Here is a 23,627-nt window from a genome sequence, read left to right on the forward strand (position 1 = left end):
TACGTGTGCGTGCGGGATGGAGTCAGCAGTGAGGTTGAGGAATATTCCAGGAGAAGCTGGAGGGAAGTGGAGAAGTTGGAGTGAGCGGAGTGGAGAAAAGTTGAAGAGGGGTCTGTGCACTTAAACCCGGAGTGATCTTTGATCCATCTAAGGGTCACAGAAATTTAGAAATGTTGAGTAAGGGCTGGAAGTGATCCAGAGTGTATTGCTGTGGTGGGGCCCAGGTCCGAGTGCAGAGGATGAGCTGGTGCTTGTACAATTTAAATGCCAGGACTTGTTGAGCCCAGTCTCTGTTCCTATTGATCCACGGGGTCTGAGGGGAGCTGCAGCTGGACACACTCCCTGCAGACACATTTACCAGAGACACTGGACTGTTCACAGATCTCCCACATCTCACCAGAGGGGTATGTAACTCCGCTGACTACCATTTCTACCTCTGCAGTTAGCACTGGGTTATGATAAAGAAAAGGAAACACCACACCTGCACTGACTGCACCTGGAGTGACTCACTCCCTCTTGTTTTAATAGCAGACCATGGAGAAAGATTCTGAGCTTTGACCCTATCTATCTAAGACATATCAAATCACGGTGAGTATATTGTCGTGTGCACACGTGTGATGAGGAACAGTTACAATGAAATACATGCAGCAACATCACAGGTATGTGGGTTCAGACAACATGTGGAACATAAACTATACACAATTACATTGATACATTTTTCCAAGAGTACCACACCTTATCGTTGGGTTTGGAGGCTTGTGTACCTCAATGACCCAGAGAGCTATGTTAGCTGGAGGTAGGGCTCTATGGTTTGGCTCTTGGTAGGGTCACACATGCTAAACAGGTCAAAGGGTAAAGGGCAGACTAAGAGTGGTCTACTGGTCCTCCAAGTTCGGGGGTTCAGCTCACGGCCTGACCGGTAAAACAAAATTGTTACGGAAACAGCAATAAAGAATCATTCTACATGTGAGTGAGACGATATTCCTGAGTCTCTCTCCAGCTAGGACTTGCGTGACTGACAGTGGTGTAAACTGAGAGGAAGTTATTGAAGTGATGAAGGAAGCCCTGAACACTGCAGAGATAGAGGATCTTCATTGCTGCCCTCAATTCCAGCAGCCCAACAGGCAGTAAGTTTGGATAAAGTGGCTCTGCTAAACTATTCAAGCCAAACGGTGCTCTTGGATTTCACTGAGTATTTTCTATTGTTGCTTTTCCATGGTATCACTAGATTTTTTCAGTTCACCGAAAAGTAAAGCTATAATGACAAAGGCTTCTGGGATTGAACATAGGTTGTAAATACAGGAGAGATTGGTGAACAGGAATGAGAGTTTTGAATGCTCTCAGTGTTATGGAAAGAAGAACAAGACGTTGTGCTGCAATAGTAAAGTCTAGATCCGTGAACACTACAGATGGCTGGAGACAGGGATAAACAGTTACTGTTTTTACTGAGATCAAATGAAAACAAAGGTGTTTTCCTGATAACGGGATATGTGGTCAGAAGTTTATTTTGAAATGTGACAATATTCAAACTACTTCACCTCTGACACTTGCCAAGGAGATACTGTAGATGGCGTCTATGGCCATACAATTAAATTTGAGATGGGGGTAATAAATTCAGGTTTTTATTGTCAAATACACCAGGGTGCAATGAAATTCCCTGCACTCACGAAACTCAGAGTAAACCTTATACATGGTAATTACAAAAACAATAAATAGTGACAAGTGCAGATGAAGAAAATGGGGCAACAATTGTAGTACAGAAAGGAATGGTTGTGGTTACACTGGAAGGAATCACTGAACAAGGTGTTTCTGTTTACCCATTACTGAAAACTGGATAAGCAGTTTAGGCCATGGACAGGTAAAAAGAGGAAGGTGTGATTGAGTTTTATGCTCCTAGTGCACACTCAGAAATTGATGCTCATGTCCAATTGATGAGGAACATAAAAGAAAGCATTTCATTAACGTTCAATATGGAAGAGCCGAAAAGACCACGAAGAATGTTGTTAGGACAAGAGAGTCTACGTTGTATTGGGAATTTGTTCAGTCTAGTGTTTATTCCTTGGAATGTAAGTGAATGAGAGCTGACCTTTAAAAGTATTTAAAATGATGAGAGACATACATCACTCCACTTCGCCTGCCCCGGTATTGATCATACTGCTGACTCATGACTACACTGGCAGATTCAACTCAAACTGCATCAAGTTCAGGAAGGAGGTATGGAATCACCAGGTCTGGGCTGCCAGACTGGGTAACAGCTTCTTCCCTCAGTTTGGGGGTCTAATAAATCCCTGCCACCACTGAGGTCTCGTCACTAGAAGAACGAACTGTTCACTGTTCACTGTTTACCTGTGCTGTGCTTTATTTGGAATTGTATTTTGTTAACTGACTGTATAACATTTTGATACATGTGCTGTGTGTAATTTACATTGTGGGGATCAATTGGAATCAGAATTGCTTTATTCTTGTCACCTGTACTGAGCTCGTCTTGCACACTGTTCAAACAGATCAAATCCTTACACCGTGCATTGAAGTAGAACAATGACAGAATGCAGAATAAAGTGCAACAGCTACAGAGAAAGTACAGTGTAGGTAAAAGTTGCAAGATCATAATGACGTAGATAGTGAGGCAGATACAATAGCATCATTTAAGAAGAACTTGTATATGGGCCGAACACAGGATACTCAATCCAGCTGGCTGGTTACAGTGGTCGACATGGACTTTTTGGGCAGAAGGGCCTGTATCTATGCTGTACAGCTCAATAGCTCTAGGAGCATGTCAGAGTGGCTTCAATGCATGCATGATTTTGGAATTCCTAGATAGAGGGATGAGGCAAGAAATGTACATTTTTGGATCTCAAGAACAAGATGGCATAGGTTTAAGATCAGAGCCGTGAGATTTAAAAATGACACGAGGTCAATTTCTTTATGTTTAAGGCGGTGCATATTTGGAGTGAGAAGTAATGGTAGAGGTGGGCACATCAGGACCAGTTAAAACCCATCTAGATGAGTACATGGATAGAAGAAGAATGGAAAGCCGGGAGTCAAACAAGGACAGATGGGACTGCTCACTAAGGAACTAAGTGGAAGGGCCTGCTTCCACGCTACAACCCAAGAACTGCAACCACCTCTGACACCAGACAACAGGAAGGTCATTGGGGTTGCACAGACAATTGATTACAATGTTTCTAGAGCGAAGGCTCTTTTCCATTGAGAGTAAGGATTCAAACAAGAGGATATGAGTTGAGAGTTAGGGGGCAAAAGTTTAAGGGTAAGACGTGGGGGAATTTCTTTACTCAGAGAGTGGTAGCTGTGTGGAATGAGCTTCCAGTAGAAGTGGTAGAGGCAGGTTCGGTATTGTCATTTAAAGTAAGATTGGATAGGGATATGGACAGGAAAAGAATGGAGGGTTATGGGCTGAATGTGGGTCAGTGGGACTAGGTGAGTGTAAGCGTTCGGCACAGACTAGAAGGGCTGAGATGGCCTGTTTCCGTGCTGTAATTGTTATATGCTTATATGGTTATAAGGAATTTTGCCATAAGGTTAAAATTGAAAAGTGTAGTGATCTTGGAGAAAGAACACTGACAGGAGAAGTGCAAGATGGTGATTTATTTCAATAAGGTGAGAAAAGAAAAGCTGTTCCCATCTACCACAGTAATGCACAAATTTAAAACTTGGACAAATAATGGAGAAGGTGGATGTGAGGAACAAGTCTTTGTGAAGGAATACATGACTTGAAAACAGTTTCATGCAGTGCAGCTGTGGAGGCCAATTCTTTATATAACCAGGTATGATCTGCGGAGGGCTATGTCATGGGTGAAGAGACAATTTCGAACAAGGTTGGAGGCGACATCGGATGCATGGCAACTCTGGCAGGGTTTACAACACATTACTTCATACAAAGTATAATTCAATAGCATGAATGGCAGCGATGCTTCACTACCAGATCAGCTCAACACCTTCTATGCCCGCTTTGAAAGGGAGAACACAACTACAGCTGTGAAGATCCCTGCTACAGCTGATGATCCTGTGGTCTCAGTCTCAGAGGCCAATGTTATTCTGTCTTTAAAGATATTGTACTGTTGAAGGGCAGAAGGTCCTGATGGAGTACCTGGTAAGTCTCTGAAAACCTGTGCCAACCAACTAGCAGGAGTATTCAAGGACATTTTCAACCTCTCACTGCTATGGGTGGAAGTTCCCACTTGCTTCAAAAAGGCAACAATTATACCAGTGCCTCAGAAGAATAATGTGAGTGGCCCTAACGACTGTCTCCCGGTAGCACTCACATCGACAGTGATGAAATGCTTTGAGAGGCTGGTCATGACGAGACTGAACTCCTGCCTCTGCAAGGACCTGGACAATCGCCACAATAGGTCAATGGTAGACTCAGTCTCAATGGCTCTCCACATGGCTTTAGACCACCTGGACAACACAGCAGTCTCAAGGACTCCGGTCAGATTGTGTTGATACAGTGTTGAGACTGATTTCGCCAACTCAGGCCTATCACCTAACAGGTATAGGAGTTAAAACCATGACATGAAAATTTTAATTCATAAAACTTGCACTCAGCATTGTCATTCATTAAGTGAGGAAAAGTATCTGCTCAGTGACTACTGACACATTACACAGGTACAAATGAGATCAGATCACGGCAGTCATTCGCGACTCATGACAGCTTGTAATATATTTATGTTCAACTCAAATTATAACAGACATTGCCTTACTCAAACCCCAAATCAGACCACTGTACACACAAGTCAGATCAGATAATGAAATCTGGGATAAGGCCAATTATATATTTGCAGCACTGAAGAAAATACCTGTAACAAATTCTGCTCCATTGACAAATATTCTTCCCACATTTTCCTGGTCTCACACTAAATGAATTTGTTTGCAATTCTGATGCCTCTGCAGCTTAAGCTAAGTTTTGAACTCCAGATCACTTAAATCACATTTAATAAATAGCTCTTCTTCTGTCCAGAGGGATCTCCACTACTGGAGTACCCCAAGGATCAGTAGGATCTTGGGGTTCATGTCCAGAAGACACTCAAAGCTTTGCGCAAGCTGACAGTGCTGTTAAGGAGGTGTATGGTGTGTTGGCATTCATCAACCGTGGGGTTAAGTTCAAGAGCTGTGAGGTAACGTTACAGCTAATGTAAGACCTCGGTCAGACCCCACATGGAGTATGTATTCAGTTCTGGTCACCTCACTACAGGAGGTATGTGGATACTATAGAAAGAGTGCAGAGGAGATTTACAAGGATGCTGTCTGGATTGGAGAGCATACCTTATGAGAATTGGTTGAGTGAACTTGGCCTTTTCTTTTTGGAGTGACGGAGGATGAGAGGTGACCTGATAGAGGTGTATAAGATGATGAGAGGCATTGATCGTGCGGATAGCCAGAGACTGTTTCCCAGGGCTGAAATGGCTAACAAGACAGGCATAGTTTTAAGGTGCTTGGAAGGAGGTGCAAGGATGATGTCAGAGGTGAGTTTTTCTCACAGAGAGTAGTGGATGCATGAAATGCAGAGCCAGTGATGGTGGTAGAGGCAGACACAATGAGGTCTTTTAAGAGACTCTTAGCCAGGTACATGGAGCTTAGAAAAAGAGAAGACTGTTCTATGGAAATTCTTGTCAGTTTCTAGAGTGGGTTACATGGTTGACACAACATCGTGGTCCGAAGGGCCTGTAATGTGCTGTAGGTTTCTATGTTCTATGTTCTATTGCTGCTCTGTTGTCGTCACTACCAGCATCTCCTTCTAAATTACTTTGGCCAACTCTCTCATACCACTGTAATTTCCTTCACTCCACTGAAATACCACTATGTCAGACTTTACTTTCTCCCTATTAAGTTTCAAGTTTGAACTCAATCATATTGTGATCACACCTTTTTTAGGGTTCTTTTTTTTACATTAAGCTTCCTAATCACCTCCGGTTCATTACATGACACCCAATCCAGTATAGCCGATCCCCTCGTCGGCTCAACAACAAACTGCTCTAAAAAGCCATCTCATAGGCATTCAATGAACTCACTCTCTTCAGATCCATTACCAAACTGATTTGCCCAATCTACCTGCATGTTGAAATCTCCCATGATTATCACAACGTTGCCCTTTTGACACATCTTTTCTATTTCCTGTTGAAATCCATGGTCCACATCCCAGCTACTGTTGGGAGGCCTGTATATAACTACCATCAGTGTTCTTTTACCCACAAGGACTCAACATCTTCCTGTCCCATGTCACATCTTTCTACTGACCTGATGCCATTTTTTACCAACAGAGCCATGCTACCCCTTCTGCCTACCTTCCTCTCCTTCAGATACAACATATAATCTTCAACTTTCAGCTCCCAACTACAACCGTCCTTCAGCCACGATTCAGTGATGGCCACAACATCATACCTGACAATCTGTAAAAGTGCAACAACATCATTCACCTTACTACTTATGCTCCGTGCATTGAGATATAACACTTTGAGTACTGCTTTTGCTCTCTCTTTGATTCTGCATTGCAAATGCACTGATACTCACTCTGCAAGTGGCAATATTGTCCTATCATCTGTCTGTCGTTCCTGACAGTCTGACTGCACGCTATCTTTGCTTGTTTACCATCTGTCCTGTTGTGAGTCCCTTCACTCTGGTTCCAACTCCCTGCCAAATTAGTTTAAACTCTCCCCAACAGCTCTAACAAACCTGGTCATGAGAATATTGGTCCCCCTTGGGTTCAGGTGCAACCTGTCACTCTTCAACAGGTCATAACTCCCCCAGAAGAGATCCCAATGATTCAAGAGCGTGAAGCCCTGGCCTTTGCACCAGCTTCTCAGTCACACATTAACCTGCCAGATTATCCTGTTTTTGCCCTCACTGGCATGTGGCACAGGTAGCAATCCAGAAATTACTACCCTGGGGGTCCTGCTTCTCAGCTTTCTGCCTAGCTCTCTAAATTCTCTCTTTGGGATTTCTTTGCTTTTCCTTCCTATGTCATTGGTACCAACCTGCATGAAGACATCTGGCTGCTCTTCCTTCCCCTCCAAAGTGCTGTGGACTCAATCCGAGATGGCCCTGACCCAGGTGTGGTCCCACTGTACACAGTACACCGTGTGGTCTATCTGTACACAATATTCCAAGTGTGGTCCAACCATATACAGTACACCAAGTGTGGTCTAACTGTACACAGTATTCCAAGTGTGGTCTAACTGTACACAATATTCCAAGTGTGGTCCAACCATATACAGTACACCAAGTGTGGTCCAACCATATACAGTACACCAAGTGTGGTCTAACTGTACACAATATTCCAAGTGTTGTCCAACCATATACAGTACACCAAGTGTGGTCTAACTGTACACAGTATTCCAAGTGTGGTCTAACTGTAAACAATATTCCAAGTGTGGTCCAGCCATATACAGTACACCAAGTGTGGTCTAACTGTACACAGTACTCCAAGCATGACATAACTATAGACAGAACACGAAGGTTTGTCTAATTTTGCACTCTATTCCAAGAGTGATTTAACTGTACACAATACTCCATGTGTTGTCAATCTGTACATGATATTTCACATGTTGTCTGACTGTAAACAGTATTCCAAGTGTGGTCTTACACTGTTTTGTAAAGATGCAAGATAACAAACCAACTTTTATATTTTGGCTCTGACTTATGAAGACTGGAACACCATATGCCTTCTTCACCACCCTATCCACCGGCGTTGCCACTTTCACGTAGAGGTGATCTTAAAGTGCAAGGTCACTCTGTCCATCTGTATTCTCTAGTGCCATACCATTTACTGTACATGTCTGACACATACACAGCAACTCTGTGACCACCTTTGCACCAAAATAGACCTTTTCGGTTTTTAGTTATTTTCTGTAAGCATTCATTATAATTTGTATTATTAATGCAGCTAGAAAGAAGGCAAGAAAATAGCTGTATTTCAGTGGAAGATTTAAAAAATTTGGTTTGTCTCCTAAAACACTCAAAGACTTCTGCAGATGTGCCATGGAGAGAATTCTGACAGGCTGCATCACTGTCTGATTGGGTGGACTACTGCATAGCACTGAAAGAAGCTGCAGAAATTTGTAAGCAAATCACAAACAAGAGAAAGTCTTCAGATGCTGGAAATCCAAAACAACACACACAAAATTCTGGAGGAACTCAGCAGGCCAGGCAGCATCTATGGAAAAAAGTACAGAAAACACTTCGGGCCTAAATCCTCCAGCAGGACTTGTAAAATAGCAAAGTTGTAAAATTAGTCAGCTTCATCTTGGGTTCTAGCCTCCATAGTATCGAAGACATCTTCAAGGAGCAAGGCAGCGTCCATTAGTAATGACTTCCATCATCCAGGACATGCCCTCTTCACATTGTGAATTGAACTGAATTGACTTTATTTCTTACACCCTTCACATACATGAGGAGTAAACATTTTGAAATTACATCTCCGTCTAAATGTGCAAATTGCAATCATAGTAATTTATAACAAATAATACAGTCAATGTAACATAGAGTACACTCAAATCAGCGTGAGTTAATCAGTCCAATGGCCTGTCTCCATTCCTCCTCTAATCCACAACCAGCTCCTTTGTTTTGCGACATTGAGGGAGAGGTTGTTTTCTTGACATCACTGTGTCAGAGAGATGACTTCTTCCCTGTAGGACATCTCGTTATTTTTTGGGATAGGCCAATGAATGTAGTGTTGTCAGAAAATTTAATTAACAGGTTAGAGCTGTGGGTTGTGATGCAGTCATGGGTGTACAGGAAGTAAAGGAGGGGACTCAGTACACAGCCCTGAGGTGCTCTTGTATTGAGAGTCAGAGGATCGGAGTTGACGACACTGATGATTTTGTATTCTTGAGAGATATTATAAACAGCCCTTTTTCTCTTTTTCCAGTTTTTCTTTTTCTCTTCTTCCTTTTTTGTGTTTTTTTTCTTTATTAGCTATTAGATTATTAGATAAGGTTTTTTTTGCATTTTTTTTTCTTTTTTCTGTTTTTTTTATTATATATTATGATATACCTAGATTTGCCTTGTTTATTTGCACATTGTATCATCTATGATTTGGGAATACTCATTTATACTGTAATCATTGCTTATGTATTCTTTCATGTGCAGTTGAAATGTGTATGTTTGTAATCCTATTATCTATGTATCAATTGTATTTTGTTGATATTAATAACAATAATAAAAAGATTGAAAAAAAAAGAAAAAGAAAAGAATTTCCTCCTCATCTTCATTTTAAAGGGACGCCTCACTATTCTGAGACTGTATCCACTGGTTTGAAATTCTTCCACATAGGAAACTCCTCTCCACAACCACTCTATCAAGGGCTTTCAATGTTTAATAGGTTTCAATGAGGTCACACCTCATACATCTGAATTCCAGTGAATACAGACCCAGAGTCATCAAACGCTCTTCATATGACAAGTCGTTCAATCCTGAAATCATTTTTGTGAATCTTCTGTGTACCTTCTCCTGTTTCAGCAAATCCTTTCTAAGATAAGGAGCCCAAACCTGCTCACAATACTCCAAGTGAGGCCTCAACAGTGCTTTATAAAGCCTTTTAGTCCTCTTGGAATGAATGCTAACCTTCCTCACCACAGGCTCAATCTGCAAATTAACCTTTAGGGAATCCTGCACAATGACTCCAAAGTCCCTTTCAGCCTCAGTTTTTTGTATTTTCTCTCCATTTAGAGATTAATCAATCCTTTCATTTCTTCTACCAAAATGCATGATCATACACTTCATAACACTGCATCCATCTGCCGTTTCTTTGCCCATTCTCCTAATCTGTCTAAGTACTTCTGTAACCTCTCTACTTCCTCATAACTACCTGTCCCTCCACCTATCTTCATATCATCTGCAAACTTTGCAACAAAGCCATCAATTCCATCATCCAAATCATTGACATATCACATAAAAAGAATCGGTCCTAACATAGACCCCTAGTCACCAGCTGCCAACCAGAAAAGGCACCCTTATTCCCACTCTTTGCCCCCTACCAATCAGCTACTGTTTTATCCATGCTGGAATCTATCCTGTAATACCATGGGCTTGAAGCTTGTTAAGCAGCCTCGTGTGTGACACCTCGTCAATGGCCTTCTGTAAATCCAAGTACACAACATCAACGGATTCTGCTTTGTTTATCCTGCTTGCTATTTCTTCAAAGAATTCCAACAAATTTGTCAGGCAAGATTTTCCCTTGAGGAAATCATGCTGACTACAGCCTATTTTATCATGTGCCTCCAAGTACCCAAAAACTTGATCATTAATAATCAAATCCAACATCTTCCCAACTACAGAGGTCAGACTAACTGGCCTATAGTTTCCTTTCTTCTGCCTCTCACCCTTCATGAAGAGTGGAATGACATTTGCAATTTTCCTGTCTTCCAAAACCATTCCAGAATCTAGTGATTGTTGAAAGATTATTATTAATGCCTCCACAATCTCTTCTAGCCACCTCTTGCAAAATCCTGGGCTGTACACCATCTGGTCTAGGGGACTTATCTATCTACATACCTTTCAGTTTCCCAAGAACCTTCTCTCTAATTATGGTTAGGAAAAGTGGAAGGGAGAAGGGAGATTGAGAGAAGCAGCAGAACATTCAGTAATGATTAATGAACCAATTGTTTGGAATCAAATGGTCTTGTCTGGTGTCTCTGGGCTTGGTGTGCCTGTACCCATGCCACTCACCACCCCCAAGACTCCTTCTGTGCCACCTGTTCCACACACCTCCAGTGGCACTCTACCCTCAACATTCCCAATATCCTTTGCTCCTGCCAGATTTTCAAACTTACTGTCCGCTCCATATTTACAAAAATATTACTCTGCAAAAGCCCTCGGCACTCATATATGGCTAGGGTGCCAAGGTCTTTTCCACAGTATTGTTCTATATTTATGCATGTGATAATAAATTTTAACTTTGACATCAATTTCACTTCCCAAAAAAACTCATCTTGCATTTGTCCAGACTAAATTCTTTCTAAAACCACTCTTGCCAATTATCTGTGTGATCTAATGTTCTGCCTTAGACAAACTCCCTTGTCATCACCAATACAAAGCCACACTGACTCTCCCAGTCATCCTCTTCTCTTCCAAATGAACAGAAATCTTATTCCATAGACTTCCTCCAGTAATAATGCCTCAAATTTGCATCACAAGTTGATGGGGTGGTTAAGAAGGCAAATGGCGTGTTGGGCTGCATTAGTCGGGGACTGGGTTCAAGAGCAGTGAGGTAATGTTGCAGATCTATAAAACCCTGGTTAGACCATGCTTGGAACATTGTGTTCAGCTCTGGTCGCCTCATTACAGGAAGGAGCTGAAGGTTCAGAGAGAGTACAGATAAGATTTACCACGATGATGCCTGGATTAGAAAGCCTGACTTATGAGGACAGGTTGAGCAAGCTGGTGTGTTTCTCTTTGGAGAGAAGGAGGATGAGAGGAGACCTGATAGAGGTGTACCAGATGATCAGACACCTAGAACATGGAAATGAATAATAAAGGAGGCATAACTTTAAAGTTATCAATGGAAACAGCAGTCAGAGATACGATTGAGTTACAGTCAGGGGTGAAAGTGAGCATCAGGCAGACAAAATCAATCAACTGCACAGGGAAGAGAAAAAGATAGAAAGTCAAGTTGCAGTTTCATAAAAGAGCTCTAATGTGCATGCTGTTGAAGAAAATTCTGATAATGATGAGAGTGACACAGGACTGAGCAGCTTTGAGATTTCCAATGTGAATGCGAATAAGAGACAAGCAATCTAGCTTACACTAGATGTGAACAGCAAATTAATTAAAATGCAATTGGACACTGACTCAGCTGTTTCAATCATTTCAATTTGAAATGATAAAATAAATTTGAACAGCATTTCAAAGACACAGAACTGAAACCTGCAGATATCCAACTTAGAACTTATACTGGCGAAAAGATAACTCCTGTGGGAATGGGTTTAAGATGACGTCGGTAAAACACAGTGACAACTTGCTGGCAACAAACAGAATTAATACTAACTACTCTATTAACAGCACTTCTGTTAGATCATCACTGCAATCAATAGCCTCCAACTTCCCTTTTGGAGTTGTGCTTTTGAACTGCCTGTATGACCTGGCATTCTTGTGGTGTGAACTGAAGTGTCAAAGGTGTAGGATAGTTGTGGCGTGGCGTGTATGGGACGAATCAAAGCAGCAGGGCTCAGGCCCGAGAGTGGGGAGTAAGCCATTTAAAGCCATTGCTGGACCTGACCTGGAGCTGATTCAAGGCAGCAGAACCCAGGCAAGGCAAGCAGAGGCGAGTCATGGTTGAGTCTGCTGGGCCCAGTCCTGAGAGTGATGAATAAGCCGATGATGGGTTGATTTAAGTACTGGGCCAGATTGGAAAGGTTGGGTACGGGTTGAGTCGAGGTGGTGTGTCTCGGGTCTGAGAGTGTATCGAAGGGGCAGGGACTGGGTCTGAGAGCAATGAACAACGTGAAGTTTCACTGATTTAGGTACCGGGCCAGATTGAAATGATCAGGGTGTCGGGGCAAGAGGAGAGGAACGAGCCGGTTTTCAGCTCACAGCTCACACAGTTTGCTCATCTCCGTACTGAGCAGAGGCTGTGACCTGTAAATAACTGGCTCCTGGATGGGCTGTGAGTGGTTCATGGCTGTGGGCTCACTTTTGTGAATGTTGTTTATGAATGTTATTTGCCTACTTTTATTGTTTGCATCTTCTGTTTGTTTTCTGCACATTGGGTGTTCAGTGGTCTTTGTTTTTAACGGGCTCCTTTGTGTTTCTTTGTTTTGTGGCTGCCTGTAAGGAGATGAATCTCCACATTGTATATAGTTCACATACTTAGATAATAAATCCACTTTGAACTTTGACATTCGTAACAGTGATGTACAACAACCAACAAACATCACTGGGCTTGTAAGATCAGGAGGGCCACATGATGGTGCTGGGATTGGCTGAGACCTGATTGGAGATCCATCCACCATTTGCATGCCACATCCCCTGCAACAAACTCAACTGAAAGCAAATTACAAATGGTACTGGATGATGCCACAGCAGTGTTCAGGGATACGTGAAAAGGCCACACCCAGGTTTTACAAAACCTGTCTGGTTCCTTGTACCATCATGATGAAATAGCCAGTGAGCCAGATCACCTGGATGACATCATTGTTACCTGCGAGGACGACAAGGAACAGCTCCAAAATCTCAAGATAGTGCTAGAAAGATTTGAAGATTATGGGCTCAGAGCACACCAAGACGAGAGTGGATTCTTACAACCAACCATCACATTATTGACACACAAATCTCAAGCTGTAGTGGATGCCCCAAAGCCAAAGGATATGTCACAGTGGTGGTTTTTGTTTAAAGGTTTGTCAATTGTTTCAACAAGTTCCTTCCAGTCCCTTTCTACATTCATCCATGACACTTCAAATGCTCTTGATCTTTTCAACGTATCCAAGCTCCCTGGCCCCATTCATCTTATTTTTACCATGGATGTCCAGTCTCTAGACACCGTCTGTTGTTGCGGAAAAAGAACTAACACTCGGACATGGAGGGAGATCGCTTCAGAACACCTGTATTGTAGCATGATATCATGGAGAGCACATCCTCCTAATAGCGTAGTTTGTGAGACTCTGTCTGACAATGGGTCACGTTCTTATTTATATCCCAAGCGTATGAGAGAAAAACATAATCAGAAGGAGGATCTTCAATGGCAGTTCTGCTGGGTAGCAAAGTTGCAGGATATGTCCCTGAGTAGTTACACATCTACTTCAGTGTTAATTTCTCAAAAGAGTATATCAGACAGGCTAGAAGAGTATATCAGACATGCGATGATTCTTAGAACAACAATACAAAGATAGTTATTTTAATCAGCCTGACTGAAAGCAGTACAGAGTATGTTAGGCACAGTAGTCACAGCAGACTTTGAATTTACAATTAACGATCTTTAACCCTTCCTTGCTCAATACAGTGTCAGCTCTGGATATTTTCTTCCACATCTTCATCCCCCATCAGGAAAGTCTCAGAGCTCTCCGTTTCTTTCTGGATACCAGACTCAACCAGTTCCCCTCCACCACCACTCTCCTCCGTCTGACAGAAATTGTCCTCACTCTCAATAGTGTCTGCTTTGGTTCCACCCACCTCCCTCAAACAAGAGGTGTAGTCTGGGTACTTGCATGGGTCCCAGCAGTGCCCACTTTTTTCTCAGCGATGTGGAACAGTCTATGTTCCAAGCCTACAGTCTTGTCCAACTCCCACTTTTCCTTTGCTACATCAATGACTGCGTTGGTGCTGCTTCTTGCACCCATGCCGAGCTTGTTGACTTCATTAATTTTGCCTCCAACTTCCGCCCTGCCCTCAAATTTACCCGGTCCATTTCTGACACCATCCTCCCCTTTCCTGATCTCTCTGTCTCTGTCTCTGGAGACAGCTTATCCACTGATGTATATTATATACCTACTGATTCTCACAGCTACCTGGACTATACCTCTTCCTACCCTGTTACTTATAAGAATGCCATCTCCATCTCTCAATACCTCCGTCTGCACTGCATCTGCTCTCTCCACTGCATCTATTCATACCAGAATGAAGGAGATGTCCTCCATCTTCAAAGAAAGGGGCTTCCTCTCCTTCACCATCAATGCTGTCCTCAACCACATCTCTTCCATTTTGCCCATGTCTGTCCTCATTCCATCCTCCTGCCACTTCCAGTGATAGGGTTCTTCGTGTCTACACCTACCACCCCACTAGCCTCGCGATCTAGCACATAATTCTCTGTAACTTCTGTCATCTTCAACAGGATCTCATTACCAAGCACAATTTTCCCTAACCCCCAATTTCTGCTTTCCGCAGGAATCGCTTCCTACGCGACTCCCTTGTCCATTCATCACCCCCACTGATCTCCCTCCTGGCATTTATCCTTACAAGTGTAACAAATGCTACACCGGCCCCTATACCTCCTCTGTCACAACCATTCAGGGCCCCAGGTGAGGTGACACTTCACCTGTAAGTCTGTTGGGGTATCTAGTTGTCCAGGTGTGGTCTCTTGTACATTGGTGAGATCCGACATAGATTGGGAAACTACTTTGCCGAGCACCTCCATTCCGTCACCCAGAATGAGTGGGATCTCTCAGTGGTCATCCATTTTAATTCTATTTCCCATTCCCATTCTGACATGTCCATCCATTTCTCCTCTACCATCACAATGAGGCCACACTCAAGTTGGAGGAAGAAATCTTTATATTCCGTTAGGGTAGCTTCCAGCTTGATGGTATGAACATCGATTTTTCAAAATTCCATCAATGCCCCCACTTCTCTGTTCCCCATCCCCTTTTCCCTCGCTCACCTTATCACCTTGCCTGCCCATCGACTCCCTCTGGTGCTCCTCCCCCTTTCTCTTTCTTCATTGGCCTTCTGTCCTCTCTTATTAGATTTCCCCTTTAGCTCTTTCACCGATTTCCCAATTCTTTACTTCACCCCTCTCCCCCTGACCACTCATGCCACTCCGGTTCTATCTCTTACCTTGTGTTTCTCCCTCCCTCCCCAACCCTTTAATTCTGACTCCTCACCTTTTGTTCTCCAGTCATGCTGAAGGGTCTCAGCCCAAAACATTGACTGTGCTCTTCTCCATAGATGCTGCCTGGTCTGCTGAGTTCCTCCAGCATCTTGTGTGAATTTCCTGCCAATCCTGGGTACTGTACTTTGCCCCTTGAACTTAATACTACAGCTTGGGAAGAAACGGCAATGGGCAAAGCAGTGTGAGGTGTCTTTCCACCGTACCCTCAGACACTGTACTCACACATCCACAGTGAATTTGAATCAGATATCTGAATGGTTCACAAACCCATGAGCACAACCTTGCTATCCTTCTTTTCTGATATTTATCTACTTCTATAAACTTGTACTGGACTGCAAACTCCATGACTTATCTCAGTGGTAATAAGTTTGATTCTGATTCCAATTTGGTCATAAAGACCGGTATGGAAGGATCTACAGATCCTCAGTATGGCTGTGTGTGAGGATGTTACTAAGCCTGCTCCCCCACCCCTCACCGCCACGCTCTGTCCCCATCCAGCACAACTACAGGAACAGTTGCCTCTGGCTTTCACACCTCACTCTGTGAGCCTACAGCAGAAAGTGCGAGAATTCACAGCTCCTTCACTAACACACTGACACACCCACTCCTCCCACTGAAGCATTAAAATAGATCAGGGCCTTCTGTTAGTGACATAGGGTCACTGAACAATACAGCACAGATACAGACCCTTCGGCCCATCCAGTCCATGCTGTCTATGGTGCTCAATCAGTTAGTCCCAAGTTTCTGCATCCGGCCCATATCCTTAACTTATGTACCTGCACCTTATGTGCATACGCTCATTGTAGATCTATAAGCTAATCCTATGTAAACACGACCTCAGTCAGTCAGTTACTTCGATATTGTGTTTTATGGGGTTGCATTTCTTAATATTTACTTTTTTTTGGTATCTTTATTGTGTTTAAAGTTCAAAGTAAATGTATTATAAAATACATGTGCAACCCTATCACTGTATACAACACTGAGCTTCATTTTCTTGTGTGCATACTCAATAAATCCAATAACCACAGAGATTCAATGAAAACCGCATCAACAGGGTGCACAACCAGTGTGCCAAAGACAACAAACTATAATAATGATGATGATGATGATGATAATAATAATAACATAAATAAATATCAAGAAAGAACATGAGATGAAGACTCTATGAAGTGAATCCTCAGGTTATGGGAACAGTTCAGTGATGGGGTGAGTGAAGTTATCACCTTTGGTTCAAGATCCTGGTGGGTGAGGGGCAGTAACTATTCCCGAACCTGAGTCCTGAGGCTCCTGGAACTTCTTCCTGCTGGCAACAGTGAGAAGGAAGCATAAGCTGGGTGGTGGGTGTCCCTGATGATGGGTGCTGCTTTCCCGTAACAATGCTCCATGTAGATGTGCACAACGGTGGGGAGGCTTTACCCGTGATGGACTGGGCCGTTATCACTACTTTTTGTCGGATTTTCCATTCAAGAGCATCGGTGCTTCCTACAGGCATGAAGCTGCACACATCTCCACCAGACATTTTATCAATTTTTAGCTGTCATGCCAAACCTTCACACATTTCCATGGAAGTAGAGGTGCTGCCGTGCTTTCTTTGTCATTGCACTTGCGTGCCGGGCCCAGGACAGCTCCTCCAGAATGATAACATAGTTGAACCTCTCCACATCTGATGCCCCAATGAGGACTGGCTCATGGACCTCTGGTCTCCTCTTCCTAAAGTCTATTATCAGTTCTTTGGTCTTGTTGACATTGAGTAAGATGTTGTTGTTGTGATTCAGCCAAATTTTCATTCTCCCTCATATATGCTGATTTGTCATCACTTTTGATTTGACCTATGACAGTGGTGTCATCAGCAGACCTGAATATGGCATTGGAGCTGTGCTTAGCCTCACAGTCATAAGTATAAAGTGAGTAGAGCAGGGGGCTAAGCACACATCCCCGTGGTGTACCTGTACTGATGCAGATTGTGCAGGAGATGTTGTTGCCAATCCACACTAAGTGGGGTCTGCAAGTGAGAAAATCGATGATCCAATTGCCGTGCTGCATCTGATCCAGAGTAACAAGCAAAACCGCGAAGTTGAATTGTGACTTCAGGAAGCAGAAGTCAGGAGAACACACACCTGTCCTCATTGAGGGCTCAGTGGTGAAAGGGTAAGCAGTTTCACGTTCCATGGTGTCCAGTGATCTCTCTTGGGCCCAATACAAATAAGACACAGGAAGCTCTACTTTAGTGGTCACCAACCTTTTTAAGCCCAAGATCCCCTACCTCAGCCTTAGTGAAAAGCAAGATAAACTAGTTACACACATGCCCACCGGGGCAGAAAAGACCGGAAGTAAAACCCTGTAACCTGGAAGTAGAAATAATGTATAAACACCAGGGGTACCCACCCTTTATTGCACAGCAGACCTATTTAACATTGGCAATATTCTTGCAGACCAGCCGACGGGGGTGGTGGGTTGGTGTTAAACACGACCAGAGTACACCGATACAGATTCCTTACGTCCCGTCTATTCCGCAGTTATGCAGCTCTCGGCACTTAGCTTCTGTCCTGCTTGCTCAAGTTTTTTTCCACTGAAAAATCTCAACGTGTTTGTCTTTAAGTGTGGGGTGCTTGGACTCAAGGTGCCGAAGCCGTTTTGAGGGCTTCATTGCCTCGGAAGCCTCCCGGCCTGAATTGCAGCCTCCGCCCGCCCACCGCCAGGTGCCTTGGCCAGGTGTGGCTAGTTGTGGGTGTGGGGAGAGGACAATGTCATGGCAGGAGGTCCCCATGCCGGGTCCATGGCAGTCGCAGTCTGGAGAGAGTGGCCGGCTGAGCGAGGAGTGCGACAGGGCACCGCCCTCCCCCCTTTTAGGATCTATCAGCCGATAAAAGTTTGTTTTAGTAGATCGCAGCAAGGTAGCTGCTCTGATACTTATGAAATCTTTAGCCCGAATTAGGTCATCTGCGAATATTTTAGCACTGGGTTTCCCACAAACATTCAGTGTGCAAAACAGGTTTAGAGGCGGCGCCAATCGGTCTGCGCTCCGGGCCGGTAGCAATGGCCATTCCCTCGGCCGCGCTCCATCCAGGCCAGTACCAATGGCACTTCCCGCTGGCCGCCCGAGGCCAAACAGTGATCCCTGCCACGAGGGTCTCACTGCGTTTAGGCGACTGATGACCTCGCATGGGTTCAAGTTCAAAAATGGGCCTGACAGGGAATGAGGAAAAGTGTAGCTGACTCATATTGTTTCCTTGCGGCCTGGTGGTTGGGGGCCACTGAATTACACTGTGTAGTGTGGGGGAGCTACACGCATGCGCACTGGGCAGAAAGAACGGAACTAAAACCCCGCAACCCAGAAAAAATCTCTCAACTGTATTTATGTATTTATTTTTCTTTTTCTTTTGTGATCTACTGGGAAAGTCTTGAAGATCGACCAGTCGACTGTGTTCGATGGGTTAGCGACCACTACTCTACTACACTGAAAGTTAGAGGAGATTTGATTAAGACTTTTGTAAATTTTCTACCGATGTATGGTAATGAGGATTCTGACTGGTTTACAGAGGCTACACTGTGCATGATTGATAAAGGCTGCATAGTGTTGTAGAGTCAGTCAGCTCCATCACAGGTACAACCGTTCAAACCATCAAGGACACCATCAAGACAAGGTACCTCAAGAAACTGGCATCCATCATTAAGGGCCCTCACCTTCCAGGACATGACCTCTTCTATTAATCTCCATTTACTAGAGCTTCACTTAGCTCTGCTTTATTTTTTAATTTAACATATGTTTATTCTTTCTTCCTTCTCTTCTAATATTTGTATATCTGTGACACTGTAATTTCTGTTGGGATCAATATTTTCTCATTAGTGCATCAGCGAGGAATGCATGAACCTGAAGACCCACACTCAACACCCTAAACAGCTTCTTCCCATCCGCCATCAGATTTCTGAATGATCAATGAAGCCATGAACACAACAGTGTTATTACTCTTTGCACTGTTTATCAATCTCTCTATCCACTTAGTAACAGTAATTTCATGGTTGTAATGAGTAGAAGGCATGTTCTGGGTGGTGAGGGTCCTTAGTGATGGATGCTGCCTTTTTGAGTCATCTCCTTTAGAAGATCTCCTGCAAGGTGGGGAGGGTGGTGTTTATGATGGAGTTGGCTGAGTTTACAACCATCTATAGAAGTTTCTGATCTTGTGTAGAGGCCCCTCCACTCCAGGCAGATGAGATCAATATCAAAGGTCACCAGAAGAATGATTTGTTTTCTCTCTTCTTCCCGTTCCTCAAGTCAACAACCAGCTCTTTAGTTTCTCTGACTTTGAGTGAGAGGTGGCAGCTGTGGCATCACACATTCGGGTGAGTATCCTGCTCCAGTCAGCGCCCCAGCACCACCTATGAATTGTCCACCAAAGGTGTGTCTTTGGAAAACTGGAATTTGTGTGGGAGCTGTGCAGAGCCACAGAGTTCAGAATCAATTTGAAGAATGCAGAGGCAGAAGATCTAAGGGTTAATAGAAGAAACGTTTTAATTCTGAGAGGCTGAGATCTGAACATCCCCTCTGCAGTGAAGGGGTCCCTGGGTGAATCGGACAGTTGCAAAGGATGAGGAACGTTTCTGTTGAGGACAGATGCCTTTTCCAGGAAGGCTGAGATAATTTTTGGAGAAATAATGCTTGTGGAGAATCAAAACTGACCAAAACTAACCAATGTTTTTAACAAAGGACCCTGCTGGGGTAGGGCCGTTGAAACAGACAGTGAGGTGGAAGGACATCTTAATAAACTGGTGATGGAAGCATAATTGTTTCTCAGTCACTCCACAATGCAGCAAAGGCACAACAGCACTGACAGCAGGGTCTGACGATGAGATCAATTCTGTCCCCAACAGTTACTGGAAAGTGCAACCTGCAGAATGTTGTCTTTCACTGGACTGATAAAATCAAACCTTATCACCCTCGCAAACTCTTGGGATAATGATTGGATACAAAGAGGGAAGATGGTGCAGGAAGTGGGAGGAACACAGAATCCAAGGCCAACCGATGGAGCAAACAACATTTTGCCTCCCATAGTTTCCTGGTGGCCACCCTGTGGACTGGGGGTACTTCCCTGACAAGCTGCAAGCTGCCAACAACGGGACATTTGACCAGGCTCTCCCTCTTCCTGATCTCAGCAAAGACCACAGATGATGCACATTATCAGTCCCTAGGCTCTGTATCAGCCAGGAAGGAATCCCAAAGGAATGTTTGGGTCAGCCTTTCTCCTGAGTTACCTCTCTCCTACACTCTGATTGTGAGCTTTTCAGGGTTTGGCGACAGGGATTGGAGAGTCATTGTGGGGTTGAGGTTGGGAGGCACTGGCCTAGTTCTGTGTGGAAAAGTCAGGAACGTCCTGGGGCTGCCAGCAAGTAGTTAGACCATAAGATTTAGGAGCAGAATTAGGTCATTCAGCCCATTGAGTCTGCTCCACTGTTATATCATGTTTGATTTTTTTTATCCCTTTCAACCTCATGCTCCCACTTCCTCCCCGTAAAATTGCTTCTGTGCAAGAGTGGGGTCCCATAGTTTCCTAGTGGCCACCCTGGGTACAGGGGGTACTTCCCTGACCTTCCAGTATTTACTCAAATTCTCTCTGTTCACACCTGCTGTGGCCCAGGATGTGGTTCTGCTTTCATCATAACAGAGAGCTGCTTAACTGAAGGAGGGGGCAGGACTGGTGCGATCAGATGCTTATAAAGACCTTCAGCACTTCGGCAGCAAGTTAGACCGAGACTGGGGGCAAGAGAGAGCATGGCGTCCACAAAACTGGTACAGCTGAGCTGAGCTCACCAAAGTGATGCTTTAATCACTTGGTTCTTTCTGCCTGTCTAACAACTTGTTGATTTATTTTACAGAGATATCTGGTGTGTTTAATCCTCCTTCACACATGGACATCGGAAAGTCATGGAGAAGATTTCCAGGTGAGAACAAAACCCCCCTCTCTCCATCTTGTTCCCAGCCTTCCTTTATGTCAACTCCTCTCCCATTTCCTCTCTCCAATTACTTAGTGCCCTTGGGAGACTTACATGGAAATTATTGATTTATTTATGAGATATAGCATGGAGTAAGCTCTTCCAGCCCTTTGATCTGCCTCTGATTTAAACACAGCCTGATCATGGGACAATTTACAGTGACCAATTAACCTACCAACCAGTACATCCTTGGATTGTGAGAGGAAACTGGAGCTCACGGAGGAAACCCGTGCGGTCACAGAGAGAACGTAGAAACTCCTTACAGACAGCGGCAGGAGCTGAACCCGGGTCCCTGACACAGTAAAGCACTGTGCACCACACCAGTCTGCTCTCCTTTATTAAGGAGCAAGCTTGGGGGAATACAGGGAAAGTTCACTAGTTCGACTCCTGGGGTTGAAGATTGGTTTTGTGAGGAGCAACTCAACAAATAGTTCTCAGGTGTAGAAGAAGCTTTGGGATTTGGATACAGAAGACGTGGGGAACAATTCTTACCCCAATGGCACATCAGAATCAGATTGGAAGTTTTATTATCACCAACATATGCCATGAAATTTATTGTTTTGTGGCAGCAGGATATGCGAGGCAAATTATTACTATAAGATACAATTAGGGATATGTTAATCACCAATAAGTAGTGGAAAAAGAGAGCAAAATAGTGAGGTAGTGTCATGGGTTTATGGACCATTCAGAAATCTGATGGCAGAAGGGAAGAACAGTTACAAAAACTTTGAGTGTGCATCTTCAGGCTCCTGTACTCCTCCACGATGGGAGTAATGAGATGAAGGAATGTCCCGAGTGTTGGGGATTCTGATTGATGGATGCTGCCTTCCTGTCCGTATCCAGTCTCCACTCCAAACAAAGTGCTGTCCATCCGGGAGAGAGGAGAAGGAACTTTCTGAACCCCAGAGGGTATGACTCTCTGGAGTTCCCCACCTCAGGGAGATACAGAGGATCAGTCACTGGGTGTATTTCCAAACAGAAATCAAGCAATTTTGAGATTGTTGGAGGCTAAGTGGAGACCCAATAGAAGTTTTTAAGCTAATGAGAAGCAAAGGGTGGAATTGCCAAATATGAGGGAGCATGCATGCATGAAAGGTAATGGGGAGGGAGTTTATGGGGGATGTGCAGGGCAGGTTTTGGCAGTGACAGTGGTGGAGGACTGGAATGTGCTGCCAGGTTTGGTGGTGGAGCAGATACGAGAGTGACGTTTCAAAAGAATCTGGTCAGATACACACATTCACAACAAATGGAGGATGTGGATCACGGTCAGACAGAAGAGATTTGACTAGCACAGATGATGGGCTGAAGGGCCTTTACCCGGGCTCTCCTGCACTCTGTCAAGACGGTGGAGGGGTATGGGGGTTGGTGCAGAAGGGTGTGATGAGGTGTGTGGTGACCCTGACTGTCTGATCGTGTTGTGAGACGCTCAGGGGTACAGCCTCCCCACTGTGGATAATCGTCTCCCCGTCTGCCCCCACTCACTCTCTTTTTGAACCTGCTGTCATGACCACTCTCCTCGAGGAACCAGTCCTTGACCCCTGACGATCCACCGGCCAGTCCCTCAACCCCATCTCTTGTCCACTGTGGAGCATCCTTCCAAACCTGTGCCTGCCTTCGATGGGAATTTGTTTAGAATCCGCCCGGAAGCTTCCTACCCTCTAAAACCTTGTGGGGCATCTCAGAGGCACAGATCAGGACCTGAGCAAAGGGTGACCACTTCTCTGTGGAGCCTGTAGCAGATGAGACCACTGTCCATCTCACTCCCTCAGCTGGGGTGACTAACTTCACCTGATCCCCCCCTCCCCACAACCACCCCCCACCCCAGCTCTCTACCTCACCCTGTAGCAGCATTGTTTCCTCTGGTGTTGTCCAGGTGCCTGTTCCTGCCCTCTCCCATGCCACACCTTCCCCCAGGCCCAGCTCAGTTGCCCATCCCTGCTCGCTGTACACACACCCCCACCCCTCTCCTGGAGCCCTGTGCTCTCTTTGAATTATCACCTGGGTCTGACATCCGGCACAGGGAGGCAGCCATTTCCACAGATCAGCTATCGTTCAGCCGCTCAACACTGTTCCCTGGACATAC

This window comes from Hypanus sabinus, chromosome 5, assembly GCF_030144855.1.
Source record: "Hypanus sabinus isolate sHypSab1 chromosome 5, sHypSab1.hap1, whole genome shotgun sequence".
In the NCBI taxonomy this organism is placed as follows: domain Eukaryota; kingdom Metazoa; phylum Chordata; class Chondrichthyes; order Myliobatiformes; family Dasyatidae; genus Hypanus; species Hypanus sabinus.